This window comes from Malaclemys terrapin, chromosome 18, assembly GCF_027887155.1.
Source record: "Malaclemys terrapin pileata isolate rMalTer1 chromosome 18, rMalTer1.hap1, whole genome shotgun sequence".
Classification (NCBI taxonomy): Eukaryota; Metazoa; Chordata; order Testudines; family Emydidae; genus Malaclemys; species Malaclemys terrapin.
This window is the reverse complement of record NC_071522.1, coordinates 24,562,352-24,578,023: the sequence shown is the minus strand read 5'-3', so window position 1 is coordinate 24,578,023 and position 15,672 is coordinate 24,562,352. Positions and strand designations below refer to the sequence as shown.

General features: G+C 57.7%; 1 long non-coding RNA gene across 2 annotated transcripts; it reads left to right on the top strand.

Moving 5' to 3' along the window:
* The first annotated feature begins 2,471 nt into the window (after positions 1-2,471).
* Positions 2,472-14,386, top strand: LOC128825796 (uncharacterized). Of its 2 annotated transcripts, XR_008442734.1 has the most exons (3): positions 2,472-2,595; positions 5,308-5,431; positions 14,189-14,386. It is a non-coding gene; the product is annotated as an uncharacterized LOC128825796 (long non-coding RNA). The 2 variants fall into 2 exon arrangements; XR_008442733.1 differs by lacking the exon at positions 5,308-5,431.
* The last annotated feature ends 1,286 nt before the right edge of the window (positions 14,387-15,672 follow it).

Here is a 15,672-nt window from a genome sequence, read left to right as displayed (position 1 = left end):
CGAGCCGTGCTGCCAAACAGCGCCCCCGCCCCCGCGGAGCGCCCCGCCGTGCTGCCACCCCCCCCGGAGCACTGCTGCCGAATCCCACCCCCCAGTGCCCCCTACACGCCCAGCCGACGAAACAAAAACAACCCACCCCACCCCCAGCGACCAAACTCCCCCCCCCAAAAAAAATCCCCACCACCCCAAGATTGGCCGCCCCTTACCAGGTGCCGCCCCAAGCACGTGCTTGGTCGGCTGGTGCCTGGAGCCGGCCCTGCTTTCAGGGGCTGAGTGCGAGTCCCGGGCTTTGGGCACCAACAGGAGGAGCTGCCATGATAGTGGGAGAAGCTCCTCTGACGCCGTGATGTTCAGGGCTGGGCCTGCGGGCAGAGCTCTGTGCGAGAGCCCCAAGGCTGAGGGCACAGACCTGCCCTGCTCTCCCCGCGTGTCTGACCCCATAGCAGAGAGGGTGCCAGGGCAGGGCACGGGGGACCTCAGCAGAGGAGAGGGCGGCGGGAGGCAGAGGAGTGTTGCTGCTGGGGGCAGACAGTACCAGGCAGTGGCTGGCAGTTCCCCTGCCTTACGGGGAGGAGAGGGGAAGTGGAGTCTCCATCGGAGGAGCCAGCAGGAGCCGGGCATTACAGGCTGACTTTTCTACTTGGGATGATCACACCCATTGTCCCGGGAGTCAAAAGCCGGATGTAAAAACATGCTCTGATTTGTTTTCTTTTTAGAAGAAGGAACCCACCAGCCTCACTGTTCCTTCTCCCCCCTCTGGTGAATACTGGATCAGCCGCACGGACAAGCCAGTCTGCTGCCTTGCTTCAGGGCTCAGTTTCTTCTTCAGCTGAGGAGAAAGGAACCATGGAACAGCAACGTAACGTCACAGTCCCGTTCCCCACCTGTCCTGTGGGGTCTTCTGGCCTTTAGAGCTACTGGTCAGGGGCTCCCTCAGTCTGCGGGGGGCCACAGGGCCTGCTGGCCTCCTCGCAGCCTCTCCTGAGGCTACAGGAGAGAGGCCTCTTCAGTTTGCAGAAAGAAAGAAATCTCTGGGGTGAGCACACAGCAGATGTCTGTTTTCCCAGGGCCAGATGCTGCCACCTTGTCACTGGAAGGGCCTGTGTGACCTCTGACCACAGATGAGGGAGGACGCCCAGCCTGGCTAGACAGATTCCTTCCTGGCATGGCTGGGGACAGAAGCCTGCAGCCAAAGCTCACACTGCTGGAAACAACCTGCAGAGGCCTTTCATCTCCCCAGGGTCAGACGTCACCACTAGGAGAATGTGAGCGCCGGAGCACTGGGGGAGCTGGCCTGAGATGGCATCCCAGGGCACAACCACCTGTGTCAAGTCCATTCTGATTCCACGCTCAGCAAAGATGCAGGGAGCTATGCAGTCAGGAGAGGCGCTGGTCAGAATTTGCCAGTGGAACTGTTTTTCCATCAGAAATTGCCAGCTTGTTAAAATCCAAACGCTTCGTGGGAACACGTCGATTTGGACAAACCTTCCGACAGAAAGCAGGCAGGTTTCGCACGGAAAGCTGCTTGGCTCCCTGCCAGCTCGCCCGCCTGCCCACCTGCTTGACAGGCTGATGGGGGGCCTGGGCTTCCAGGCTGCTGAGAGAAGCCCTGGCTCCCAAGATCCCAGGGTCCCTGAAACCCTCTCCTCGCAGGGGTAATGTTCTGGTTACTGCACAGCTCTAGGAGGAGGGGAGGTATCCGATGCCCCACAAGCCACCAATCCTCCCTGCCAAGGTCCCAGTAACTACGATAGCCTGTGAGAACATCCTAACCTTTAGGTCACTTTCCCTGCCAGGTGAAAGGGTGCGAGCTGGACCCCTCCCTGCCACCAGAGTCCAGCACTGCCGAGAAAGCCAAGTGTGGACTAAACTAAGCCCCTGGTTAACCCTTTCCCAGAGGAATCCAGAAGCCACCAATAATTGCAGGCTACATGGTGACCTCTCTCTCAGGTCACTCCCCCATCCTGGAATAGGGGTCGGTGAGTCCTGGACGAACGCCGTTCAGCTGGGAACGTGCTTCCCCTTCTCGTGCCGAGGACTGCATGAGATGGGTGTAGTGGGCACTCCCGATAAAGGGGACAGTGTGACAGCTGCCTTTCAAATAGGCCCCAGGCATGGGGGGGCCACAGCACCCAATTCCTCTGCCCCCCCAACTGTCTTCGCTGCTTTAACGTACAACCTGCTCCGCTGACACCTCCTGAAAGCCCTAACGCTCCATGGGAGCAGGCCGTGCCCTGCCCTGGCTGCCCCAGGTGTTACCTCGGAGGGAATCGTTCCAGATTCCAATGGGTGGCAGGTCCAGGGAAGAGCCTTATCTGGGGGGAGGCTGTACCAGACCCGCCCGACCCAGGCAGGCTCCCAGGTACTCTCTGCTCAGGGCTGATAAGGCTCCTTAGCAGTTTCTCTCCAAACAAATTCCAGTTCAAGACACCTGAGATCTGCACAGCAGGGCAGCATCCCCAGAGCGCAGCAGGGCGGGGTTAGGGGGAGCAGTCGGTAGCAGCACCTGCCCCTCATACGGCAGAAGCGAGAAGTGCCAGCCTCTCTGCACAGAGCAGCAGCGTTCAGCATGGGCCAGACGTGCTGCGGTTATGGGTAAGAGCGGGCTCGGAGAGCCAGAGGGTCTGTGGGGCAGCGCTGGGCCCTTCTGCTCCGCACTAGGGCCGGGTGGGCGTGTTCAGCTGGGATTGGAACCCACCAGCACTTGTGGGTGCGAATGTGGGGCTGGAACGCAACGTGGGGCGCTCCCACCTCGCCCGGGGGCGACTGTGGGGAAGGGCAGAGAGACACCTGGGCTGAGACCCCAGCTCCAGGGAGACAGTCACCCCGGCCCAGCCGGCTTAAATTGCCCAGCTGTGTGACAGCCCCCCCCATCCCCGAGGGGTCCCGCCCCCCCGGTATGTCACAGCAGGGTAATGTGTGTATTGAACGGCAGGGGTTGCCAGAGACTGGCTGGGAGAGGCCTTTGGGGATAGAGGAAGCAGCACTAAGGTACATGCCAACCTCCCTTCAGAGGAGGGGCCGTGCCCCGCAGGTGTGGGGCAGGGAGCTGGGACACTGCGCGGTGGGTCATTGTCTGGCCCAGGCCCTTCCTAGCAGGAGGCCGAGGCCGAGGCATTTCCTTCAGGTCACCTTCCGCTGCAGCTTGGCCACGGGCCCCCATAGCCACTAGCCCAGCCAGGGATCCCAAGTGGGGATTGTCACGGCTGGCTCCTCCCTGCCGCCAGCAGCTCTTCACTGCCAGGGAATTCCTGAAATCCTGTGTGCCCCTCCCCCACCCACCTCCTGGGGCTGTGAGTGCCCCCCCCCCCCGGACAGCCCCTCCCCCGAGCTCTGAGTGCCCCTGGCCAGTCCCTCCCCTCAGCCCCCCCTCCACTTCCTGGGGCTCTGAGTGCCCTCAGCCAGTCCCCCTCCCACACCCCGGGGCTGAGTGACCTTGGCCAACCCCCGTCCCTTCAGGAGGAACTCCCAGTACCCAACCAACCCCCACACCTCAGGGTTCCCCTCCCTGCGGCTCTGTGGCCATCCCCCCACCAGCGCCGGCTTTAGGCCAATTCAACCAATTCCCCTGAATCGGGCCCCGGGCCCAAGCCCCGGTACGGTGTACCGGCAAGAGCCGGTGCGCTGTACCAGGGTGGCCCGGCTTCCCCAGGGGGCAATTTAAAGGACCTAGGGCTCCCAGCAGGGGCCGGAACCCAGGCCCTTTAAATTGCCACCAGACCCCCAATGCTGGAGCCCTGGGGTAGGGCTGCGGGGCTCTGGGGGCTATTTAAAAAGTCCGGGGCTCCCGCTGCCTCTACCACCCCGGCCCTTTAAATAGCCATTGGAGCCCCGCTGCTTCCCCAGGGCTCCCACGGCTATTTAAAGGGCCGGGGCGGTAGAAGCAGGGGAGCCCTGGGCCCTTTAAATAGCCCCCAAAGCCCTGGGAGAGCGGGGGACTCGGGGGCTATTTAAAGGGCCGGGGCTCCAACTGCCTCTGCTGCACCCCGTCCCCGCACCAGCCCCGCACCCCCTGCCCTGCCCGCAGCCAGCCCCGTCTCCAGCCAGCCCTGCACCCCCTGTCCACAGCCAGCCCCTGCTGCACCCCTGCCCTACCTCCAGCCCCGCCCCCCCCTGTTCTGCCCGCACCAGCCCCGCCCCCCTGGCCTGCCTGCAGCCAGCCCTGCACCCCCTGCCCACAGCCAGCCTCTGCCACACCCCCTGCCCTGTCTCCAGGCAACCCCTGCCGCACCCCCCTGCGGCCCTGCCCAAAGCCAGCCAGCCCCACACACCCCTGTCTCCAACCAGCCCCGCACCCCTTGCCCTGCCTGCAGCCAGACCCTACCTCCAGTGAGCCCCTGCCCTGCCTCCAGCCAGCCCCATGTCCACTGGTACCCTGCAGTTCCCAGGGCAGTAACCCTGCACACCTGCTTCAATGAGGGGGGCAGGGAGCAGCTGGGACCCACACATGTGCACACCACTAGGGTGACCAGACAGCAAGTGTGAAAAATCGGGACAGGGGGTGGGGGATAATAGGATCCTATAAGAAAAAGACCCCAAAATCGGGACTGTCCCTATAAAATCAGGACATCTGGTCACCCTAGCACACACCCGGGGAGTGGCGGGGACCCACACACGTGAAACGGAGCTCATTAATAACCGATCAACAGCATATATGATGCAATGTACATAATATATAATTTTATTATTTATATAGTTATGGAAAGTAAATAATACATGGAAAAAATGAAAGGCTTTTTTTTACATTACTTTTTTTGTTACTCATCCCTGCCGGGGCCCCGCCAAAAATGTTCGAATTGGGCCCCGCCCTTCCTAAAGCCGGCCCTGCTGGAGAGAACAGGAGGATTCAGTCAGCAGGGGCTGCCGATCCGTCCCATTCACCAGGGCTGCCATCCTGCGGCTTCAGCATTAGTGGCTGGGGTGACTTGGGGAAAGGTCTCAACCTCCCCACATCCCACTTCACTGCTGCCAGAATCCCTCCTGCCCCCCCACTACAGTCCCCTCCCTACCCAACCTGGGTGGGGCTGGAGGAGAGGGGTCTGAGAACTTGAGCTATGGATTGGAGGTGGAACAGCTGTCAGGGGCACTGAGGGGGAAGTGGCAGGAGCTCCCCGTACAAGGAGGGGGGTTGCCACTGGAGGTCACTAGGAAGGACAACAAGACTCCATCCTGGAGGTCAGGAGGGGGAATCCATCCCTCAGAGGTGGGCAGGGGCTGGGTGGAAATGCTGCTGGTTCCAGGGGCCGTTAATCCCCCCTGATTCCTCGGAGGTGTCTGAGTCTCAGACAGGTTCTCGTTCCCTTGCAGCAGGAGGACGTCACGGCCAATGTGATGCGCCAGCTCCGTATCATGCGGCACTTGCACCAGGTGCCCGAGGCGCTGCAGGGCCTGTGCCTCTGAGGCCACCAGCAACTCCCGCTCCCTGCTGCAGGTACTTCTCTGGCTCTCTGTAAATGGGGAGCTAGTGGAAGGGGAAATGGAGCCCCCTGGCACTCACAGAAAGCTGATTACAGAATGAGCCCGAACTGAGAGGCACCATATCCGCCCCCGTAAAGAGCCAGACTTCGGTGGTGATACACCCCAGCTGGGGTAGCAACAGGATTGAGAACGAAGTAGGAAGTTCAGAGCAGCAAGGAAAGCCTGGAGGGGAACTTGAGAAGAGAGGTTGGAAAAGTGCAGCAAAGAGAAAGGTGCAGACCTAGCTGTTGGGTCCAGGGCCCTGAGCTGCTATCAATGTCAGGGTGGGACTGGGTTCCCCTACCGGCCCCAGAGGAGGTGGCGTGTACGCACCTGGAGAAGGTTCCCAAGCCCAGCAAGGGGGCTACAGGCTGAGCAAGTGCCCCAGCGATGGCAGAAGGACTTCTGTCTGTGGAAAGACCTCTTTGGACTTTTAGTGTGAGGCAAGCTGGGCCCCAGAAGGGTGGACTAAAGGTGGTGACCTGGCCGGAGTTATCAGGCAGAGAAACTGCCGTGGTGCTGGAGCGACCATGGATGGGGGACGCTAGCCCAGCGAGAGGGCTGTGATGCCATGCCTGGCCGCCGGGGGGCACCTAACGATGAGTAGATTCATTTATGATTGGCATAGTTGGCAGGATTGAGTTCCCCCTGTGATCCGTGAGGGAAGTCTTGGTTGCTGAAGGAATCATAGAATATCAGGGTTGGAAGGGACCTCCGGAGGTCATCTAGTCCAACCCCCTGCTCAAAGCAGGACCAATCCCCAGACAGTTTTTTGCCCTGATCCCTAAATAGCCCCCTCAAGGATTGAGCTCACAATCCCGGGTTTAGCACGCCAATGCTCAAACCACTGAGCTATCCCTCCCCCAAGCAGGTGTATCAAGGGACCAAGCTGGTCGCTCGATTTCTCACTTCAGTTCCAGGGACTGGCTAAGCAGCCAAAGCAGATCTAGGGGTTTCTCCAGCAGCTCCTAGAAAACCAACAGACGCAGAGGGAAGTGCAGGTGGAGCTACAGACGCAGCAGCAGCAATACCTGTGAGAGATCCTGCAAAGGGAAATCAACCCAGGCTCTGCTATGCCCATGGACAAAAAGAGCAGAGAAGGAGAGCATGCCTGGGCTGTGCTGAGAAGGTTAGCCCAGGGAGAAGGGCATGAGAAAGTGTACAAGCGTGGCCTAATGCCAAGATGGGAGCAAGAGTTCTTTGTTTTGGGGGCAGAGAAGCAGGCCATATCAAAAGACACGGCCTGCTTAGGAAATTGCTGAAGTGGCTGAACGAGGGGCCAGGGCCCTAAGAAGTTAGAAAGAAAGGAGAAGGTGTCCTCTGACACAAACCCCCATGAGGCAGGCAAGGTGGAGGTGGCTCGGGTGGCCATGGACCTTGCAGACCCTCCACCAACACACCCTGTCGGGTGCTGCAGGGAGATGAAGGACGAAATGATTGGCCCAGAGATGAAGCAGACTGGAGGAGGGACAAACACAAGGGTGGAGCAGTCCATGGTGGGTTCTCAGACCCTGACCGAAAAGGTTTTGGCAGATGCAGCGGCAGTAGCAAAAAGGCAACAGAAGACGCTAAAGGCTTCAGAAGAGGCTCTGCAAGCAGCTGTTCATGAGACTGAGTGGCTGCAGGAAGAGCGTCGGGATACTGCAGAAGAGAAGGTTTGCCCCGAGCGAGCTGGCAGTGGAGCTGCAGACACTGCGCACAGGCTGTACAAGCGCGCAGCCGGTGACAGCGATGAGATGAGGAGGGATGAAGCTTGGAGAAGAATAGAACTTGCCCCCGTGTGGGCCAGGTTCTAAGGAGGAGGGTATATAACAGGGGGCTTGGCCTGTGGGCTATAAAGCCTGGAGCTAGGCCAAATGGATTACAGAGTGAGCTCCAGCTGAGGGGAAACCAGGGGAAACCGCAACAAAGGTACAGGAGCAGGCCTAGCTGTTGGGTACAGGGCCTTGGGGCAGAACCTAGAATCCAGGGTAGGACTGGTTCTCCCACGGTCTCTAAGGAAGGGGATGTACAGGGCCATAGAAAGGGCTACCAAGGCCAGCAAGGGCAGGCCGAGCCAAAGTCAGGCTGAGGAAAAGCCCCCAAGGGACAGAGGATCTTGTTTCAGTTAAAGACATTTTTTGACTTTTCGTTTGGGATGAGCGCGACCCAGGAAGGAGTGGGACTAAAAGATGGTTACCTGGCCGAAGGGCTGAGTTCCCAGCCAAAAGCCTGCTGGCGGGCGTGCTAGCCCAAGAAATCTGTGACCCCAGGCCTTGAAGGAAGGGGCACCTATCGGTGAGTGAACTCTGTTACAAGCCCGCTTCCATTGTGGAAACAGCCTGGTATTGGAGAGTGGTGGGGATGGCCTGTGGGCGAGGATGGCTGGAGGGGTCATACAGGAGGGGCAGCAGCGTCCAGTGAGGAGATCAGGGAACGGGTTGTTTGCAGTCCTGCCACTGAGCGGTAACGTGATCCTGGCCAGGTCACTCTCCCACCTGGTGCCTCACTTTCTCTGTCTTTGAAATGGGGATCATCCTGACCCACATTAAGAAAGGGTTTGATCCTCTGCTCTTGCTTCCCAAATCCCTGCCCTCCTTGCCCCACACAGGCCTCTGCCCTGTTGCTCAAACTCCCATGCACATGCTAGTGCCTGTGTCACCCCCGCAACTGCAAGGTCTCATGTACAGTCTCCTGTCAGCACTACACTGGGGAAGAAGGACAGAAGCCCCGACAATCACCGTCACCTCTGGGTGTCTGGTCCTGGGAGCCGAAACCAACTGGACTATCTGCCCCATCTCCTAAACTGCCCTGTCTTTCCCTCCTAGGGCCTGGTCCTTAGTGCTCAGCCTGGCCCCTTCCCAGCTTGTCCCTGACCTTTAAAGGACGCTCCAAGCCCCTCCCATGCCTGCTTCCCTTGGGGTCTGTCTCCTGGCTGAGCACAGGCTGCCTTTCTATCTCTCAGCAGGCCTGGGTCCTAGTCACAGGCTGCGTCTTGTCACGTGACCCCCACACTTATTCCCTTCACCCTAGGGAGCTGCATCACCTGGGCCAGGTGCAGTTGAGCTCCAACCCCTTTCCTGGCCATCTCACCCTGGGACAGGTTGAAACTGGAAACCTGTGGGTAACAGTAACTGGTTGCTCGCAAAGGTGCTGAAGACACAATGGAAGAGGAAATCCTTTGGCCTGGATTGAAATTATTCCGACTGAAAGTGAATGAGAGAAAATAGGTTCAGAGTTCTCTTCCTAGCAGCAGAAAATGTGGCGATTGATAGAGGTTCAGGTCAGAAAGGACCATTATGTGCATCTAGTCGCCCCTCCTGTATAACTCAGGGCCTAGAATGTCACCAAGTGGTTCCTTCAGCCAACCATAGCATGGGACTGAGCCAGAGCACATCTTTTGGAACGACATCCACATGCAGGAGAGCCAGCTGGCTACCAGAAAATCTCTCTTCTACAGTGACGTGGGGTTAAGGGACATGGCGGAAAAGACATGGCGGCTGTGACTAAACTTAGAGCAGGGTGGGAAACGGAGACGCAGTTGGGACCTGTCTACACTACAGGTCTGTCGTGCGTTTGTAATCTGCTGACCCCCACATGTTGTTCAGAGCCTATGGACAACACAGCTCCTAAAGGTACGTTTGTTCTGTGCTTATCCCCTATATACCAGCAGGGCTGGACGGCATTTCTCCCAATGCAAGGTCCTATACGTGGCAACAAGGCACGCCGGCCACACCTACAGAATGGGGACGTGTATCCAGGAAAGCAGTGACTCTGAAAAGGATTTAGGGGCCAGAGTGGAGAAGCCACTCAACATGAGCTCCCAGTGTGATGCTGTGGTGAACAGGGCTAAAGCCATCATTAGACGAAGGAGCAGAGCCGTGAGTAGGATAGGGAGGTGACACAGCAGCAGTGAGACTGCTATTGGAATACTGCCTCCAGTCTTGGTGTCCTCCTTTGAAAAAGATGGTCCTAGAAATTGGAGCTGGGCAGCAAAGAGCCACGAAATGTTCTGAGGGCTGGAGAAAAATGCCTTCTAGTGAGCTATTGAAAGAGCTCAACCTGTTTAGCTTATCAAAAGAAGATTGAAAGGTGACTTCACTGAAGTGTTGAAATGCCTTAATGGAGAGAAAATACTGGGTATTAAAGGGCTCTTTAATCGAGCAGAGAAAGGCAGAGCAAGACCCAATGGCTGGAAGGTGAAAAGAGACAAATTCCTATGACAAATAAGGCACAAATATTCAACAGCAAGGATGATTGAACCCAGGAAGAAGCTACCATGGAAAGTGGTGGATTCTCCATCTCTTGATGTCATTTAATAAAGACTAGATGCCTTTCCGGAATGTGTTTGCCCCAAAAGTAGCTATTGTGGTAGACAGGAGGCCTGTGATATGCAGGGGGTCAGATTAGATGCTCTAACGGTCTCTGCTGCCCATAAAGTCTACTCATTTCTGAGAAACCGAGTGTAGCATTGGGAGCAGCTTGTGATGTTTTACTGTCTAGCCGGCTTGCTTCCTAGAATGAACACTCATTGAGCGGGGTGATCCACAGGGAGTAGCTCAAACCTCCAAAGTGTCTGGCCTGTGGCAGGACATTAACACTGCAGGGGAGGAGTGGGTGTGGCAGTGACATCACAAAGGCCTTTTGCAGGACCTCAGCCTATTGGCCAAAGGTGCAGGGGAGGTGGTGACCTCACAGAGGGATGCTGACATCAGCAAGGCAGGACAGGGGCGCAGGGCCAGGGAAACCTCAGAGACCCCTGTGGCTTTGCTTCAGCAAGTCTCCTTCTCGAGGTCTCTCTTTGAGGTCTGAGAGAGTATTTGGGTTCATGTATGTGAGCACCAGGAGGAACCTCTTTTGAGTTTTCTCCTTTCTTTTTCCTGATTTCACTAGAAAACTGACGTCCCTGTTTAGAAGGTAAGAGCCTCCGAGAGGTTTGGAACCTGTTCAGTGTGACGCATCTGGCGCCAGCTGAATTTTAGGCATGGAAAACTCTAGCTTAAGGTGGAGTCACCTTTCAATCTTCTTTTGATAAGCAGCAGACAGGATCACGATTGACCTGAGCCAAGGGTTTGATCCAAGGGGCACCAGACGGTTGTGGTTTAAATCGTCCTGGAATGTTCTGGTCCCAACGGCATCAGGCTGTTTGGATCCAAACGGCTCAGAAGTTCTGAGCTGGGTGAGGTCATTGCCAGCTGGGATGACACTGCTCAGTCCTGTGCGAGCTGCTCTCGGGTCCAGCCGACCCTCCTCGTGTCCCGTCCAGGGAGGGCCGAGTTAATGAGGTCCCAGCCAAACCACTCAGCTGGGTCTATGCTGCACAAGGCCCGGGCGGGCCCATCCGGGGTCCGATCAGGGAGGGTGGAGCCATAGCCTCTGGCTTTGTGCTGGCACAGACTGACGAGCAGGACCAATGCCGCGTAACTGTGCCACCTGCACCCAACCCCACCTCCAATTCCGGTCCCAAGGGACCCGAACCCCTGTTCAGAAGTGTGATGTCCCACCCCGATACACCTGCCCCCCTGTCCCTGAGCTCCCCAGCCCTGGGCACTCTGGCCCATGGATGGCCCCATCGCCGACAGAGGCACCAAGGTCTCCCCATTCTCTGGGACATTAATACTGAATCTTTTCCTCTGTGGAGATTCTCTCCTTGCAATTCCCATCCAGACCTGTTGTAAGTCAGGGAATGGAGGTGGTTCTGAGCGGAAAGTGCCAGAATAAATGCTCTGGGTAAGAAGTCAGTGATGCACATCCCAGCCCCTTTCTCATAGCTGATGGCTAAGGGCTGTTGTATCGTGGTATCAGCCGCATGTAGGGCAGGCGCTTGGGGGCCACCAGCTGGTGTGTAGTCACTTTCTGGTGTGAAGCTGGGAGAGCGCTCCCGCCCCCAGGCTACACTGAGAAAACCTGATTGGCTGGGAGAGTGCCACTCAAACACACAGCATTAACTCTGTCCCTGGGAGGTTGAACGAATGGTGTGGGGCAGTCTGGTAAATTTGGAAAGAAAACAGAGAAGCTGCAGGACAGGAGCCCTGAGCTGGGGCAGGGCGGGAGCTGCTGGCAGGAGAGCCGGCTGCTGGCAAAAGGGGATTTGTGTAAACTCTCAGCCTTCAGCCCCATTCCACTGCCAGGCTGTCTCTCCATTCACATCCTAGTATTTCAGGGCGGGATAGTTGGTCACCTGCTCCTCGATACGTTGCAGGCTACATCATGCTAAAGCGCCCATGTCCAGCCTGCAGCTTTGTCCTGTAGTCGTCTCGGGCTCACGTACATATCCGAGGCGTGGAAGAAATGTTGACAGATCCATAATACTTCTAGTTCTCTCTGAACTGATTGCATATCTTCAGGTGTTGGCATCGGCCTGGTGTATTTCTAGCAGTGGAAAGGTTTCTGCTTGGGTGTGGCAGGTGGGGGGCGGGTTCTGCTCCTTGCGAATTCCTGCATCTCTATAAATAAGACTGTTTGGGTCTTGCATGGGGGCTCACATTAACTGAATGTATTAGCAGAGCGCTGTGCTAATAAAACAGAGTGCTCTGACAAATTGTGAGTCCCGAGTCTGACTTTGACAGGCCACAGGGCTCCGGAAGGTGAGCGGGGTGGAAGATGCCGGGTGGAGCGGGGCCTCGGGCGGAAGGGGTGGGGCTGGGGCTCGCGTGTCCCTGAAGTGGAGGTTCACATGCCACCCGTGCTTGTGTGTCTCTGATGTCATCTTTGGGGCGGGGTTTGTCTGCACTTTGCTCTGGGAGGCTCAGGTACCTCGCCCCCGTCCGGCATTGTACAAACAGACCATGCTACAGAGGGGAGAGCAGAGCCAGCCCCGCCGTGGAAAGCACTCGTGAGCTCTGGCACTGACGGTCGCCGCGGAGGAGCTTCCCGTGGGATTTGAGTGACTTACGTACATGACGCTCTCATCTCCGCACCGGGATTGGAGACGTCCCACATCTCACTTGGTTTGGCGACAGGCCCTTCCCGTCAGCACAGCGGGTTCTAGCTGCCCTAGGGGACAAAGGAGAAGTGTCGCTTTCTTCCAATGCTGAACAAGGGACTTTATTAGAGTGAGGGGAGCAGGATTAACCCCACGGCTGCTCTGTCTCTCTCCGCTTCTTTGACCCTTCCCAGCCCCCTGGACCTGGCTCCCTGCCATAGATTTAAAGTGACAGTACATCTTTTCTTCCACTCCCCCCCGGTCTTGTCTGCATTAATAATCTGTAACAAGAGCTGATATCTGACAACAAATGATTGAACCCAGCGAGTCACCGGCTTTCACACTTGTCCCGAGCGGCTCAGTGCCAGCGACAGCACGGGGTAATGGGGATTGGGCCCCGGGGGGCGGAGTCTGCAGCCTCCCCCAGGTGCTTGTCCTGTCCAGTGCCCTGCTCTGCTCCTGGAATCCTCCAGGTTTTCCTGATATTTAACCTCCATTATCCTTGCTGCAGGATCAGTCCCCGTCCTTTTCACAAGACCTCCCCGCAGATCTGCAGATGGCTGGAATTCCCCTGGGCCCTCTGCTGCAGACCGGCCACCCCCCGGCCTTGTCCTTTCCTGAGAGGTTTTACTGCCCAGGCGTTTGATCCCGGTGGCTGTTCTCTAACTCTCCCCATCCCAGCGTCCTGCCCAAAGTGCAGGGCTCAGTGCAGAATGCAGCTTCCCACAAGGCCCGGACAGCCTCTGCCTGCAGTGTGCCTTCCACCAAGAACTGCTCAGACTTCAGAAGGACCCAGGTCCTCAGTCTGTCCCTCCTCTGTGGACTCCCCACTGCTGGCTGGTCACGGTGGCACTTTGCCTGCAGCTCTGAATGCTGGGTGCAAAGCTCCTCACGCCAACCTGTCCCTGCAAGGGGTATGTGCAATAACAATGGGGATCTCCGCGCTGCTGCAGGACGGCACCAGCGGGGAGGTCCCTGGGTGTCATGAGGGAAGCTGTGCGCCCCCCCTCCTAGCGTGGCAGCCAGCCCCCCTCCCCCCCACACACACACCCAGGCCACCCGAGTGCCGGAAGTGGACGCCCTGGCCGAGCCGGAAGCGCATGCCCAGCAGCGCAGCCGGCAGCACCGCCCAAAAACCTCAGCCATCCCTTTCCAGGTGGCCCATTGGCTGTTCTGCCGATTGCGGTCGGCCAGCCTGGAGATGGGATGTGCCCAGAGCTGGTCAGACGAATGCCCGGCCGCCCGCCTGAGGGGTCCAGTTAGAAATGCCTGTCATGGGGAGGGGGCAGCTTTGGGCCAGAGCACCCCCTCCTCACTGGGAGAAAGCCCAGCACCACACCCATGAGGAACAACTCCAGACCTGCTCTTTCGGGGCAGGGTTAGCGCCCTCCATGGGACAGTCCCAGCAGGTCATGGGGTCCTGTGGGACACTGGGGTCATCTGCATTGGGCTCTGCGCCCGGGCACCGGCTCTGGGGCACCAGTGCCCCCACTTCCACAGAAGCCTGTCTTCAGCACCTCTTTCAAGGGGATTGTGGGAAGATAGCGCTGCATGGGGGAGGGGCGAACCCCATGCACAGAGGTGCCTGTCTCTGTGGAGAAGTGGGGGGCATGACTGACCTAATGTTGGCCAGGAAGTGCTAGCCACAGGAGCGTAGATGGGCGGGAGCAGAGAGCTCACTCAGCACCGGGGCTGGAATTGTGCCGGAACACTCCGGAACGCCATTCTAGCACCTTCTGGAGGAGCTGCAATGGCAGTTGGGTGCTGCCAGTATCACTTAGCGGTGGACTTGGAGCACGTTCCAGTATTTTTTTTTTTTTTTTAAAGGACTGGAGCACTCCTCAGTATGTAGCAGCCTCATGCCCACGTTCCTGAGCCCAAGGCCTGCAGACAACCCGAGGGACTTGGCCCCCAGCCCAGAGAATGCCCTGGAGCGGTGAGGAACATGCGTTTAGTGTTGATTGTTTTGTATGATCTGCGCTCTCCTGTGCTCTACGTGATGAAGTATAAAAGTGCATTAATGTGTTAGAGTCTCAGGAAAGTGTCTCACTCTTCACCACTACTGCATGCCCCCGAGGGGTTCAATGCTAAGTCTGACGCATCACACCTTTTGCAGTTCTGGGAGAGAGGTCTGTTTAAATATCAGGAACTCAGAGGGGTCAGGGATGCAACCAGAGGGACTAGGTAGCTGGATAGGAGCTTCCAACATGCACCAAAGTCTGTGCCCTAAGGGTGGGCCCAGGGATCCCGAGATTGGGGCAGTGGCTGGATTCTGTTCTTTATCCCAGGGATAAAGAGTTCAGAGGCTGGAATGCCCCTCGCAGCAATGTTAGCGGGTGGCCAGCAGGGGGCACTTACAAGGACATGACACGGGTCCTTCATGATAGTACTTTGTACGTATGCTTCTCTCTGAGCATCTTGAAGCATTTGGCAGCGGGTGGCGCCGTTTTGTGTGTGTTCGCTCCCCCTGCTCCTAGAACCTGGCTACGCCCCTGCTAGCCAGGTCCCCAGTCCACGGCTCTGCTCCCCTGGAGAGACTGACCAGCAGAGCAGCAGACTCTGAGAGCCCCATCCCTGCCTCTCCGCAGCATTGCCGCCACCGGCCAGTTCAGTTCCTCCAGCACGGGGTCACTAGCTGCCCACTGGCCTCTCCTGGAGGAGGAGGCTCCCAGGAACAATGGCTTATGGCAGCAGATTGTTCCCCTAGAGGCACATGGACGTAGTAGACAGCCCCCACCTAGTGTGGGGGAGGGACAGGGTCCTGGCTGTACCCGCTGGTCTGCAGAGGGGCACTGTGGGCAGCTGGATGGTGCAGGGAGCGGGCTGCGTGCCAGGCTGTGTGGGAGGGGTTTGCTTCTGGCATCACAGTCATCACAGCCCCGCACGGCCCCGATGCAGCACAGGGCCCAAATGGCAGGACCCAGCCTGTGGCAATGGTAAAAATGAATCTCAGCCTAAGCGCAAGGTGCTTTGGGCAACAGGTTCAAGGCAACAATACAATGGCGCCAGCGCCCTCTAGTGACTGCCTGTGTAAATACAGCGCATCTGCTGGCATTGCTGCCTCCCAGAGGCAATGACCTCTGACACTGGTGGTACAAATTCTTTCCGGGCCTGCTGCCTTTGTGGTCCGTATGCACCAGCCGTTAGCTGTGAGGGCACGAGCTGTCTGGGGCTTTTCCGCTCCCCCAGTCACCAATACGTTTTTGCAAGGAGTGTGTTTAAGTCGCAATGGGTCGGGATTTACGTTCATGTCAGGATCCTGGTTTCTGAACTTCCTTAACTCTGTCTAAGCCAGGGAAAGTTTGCAAACA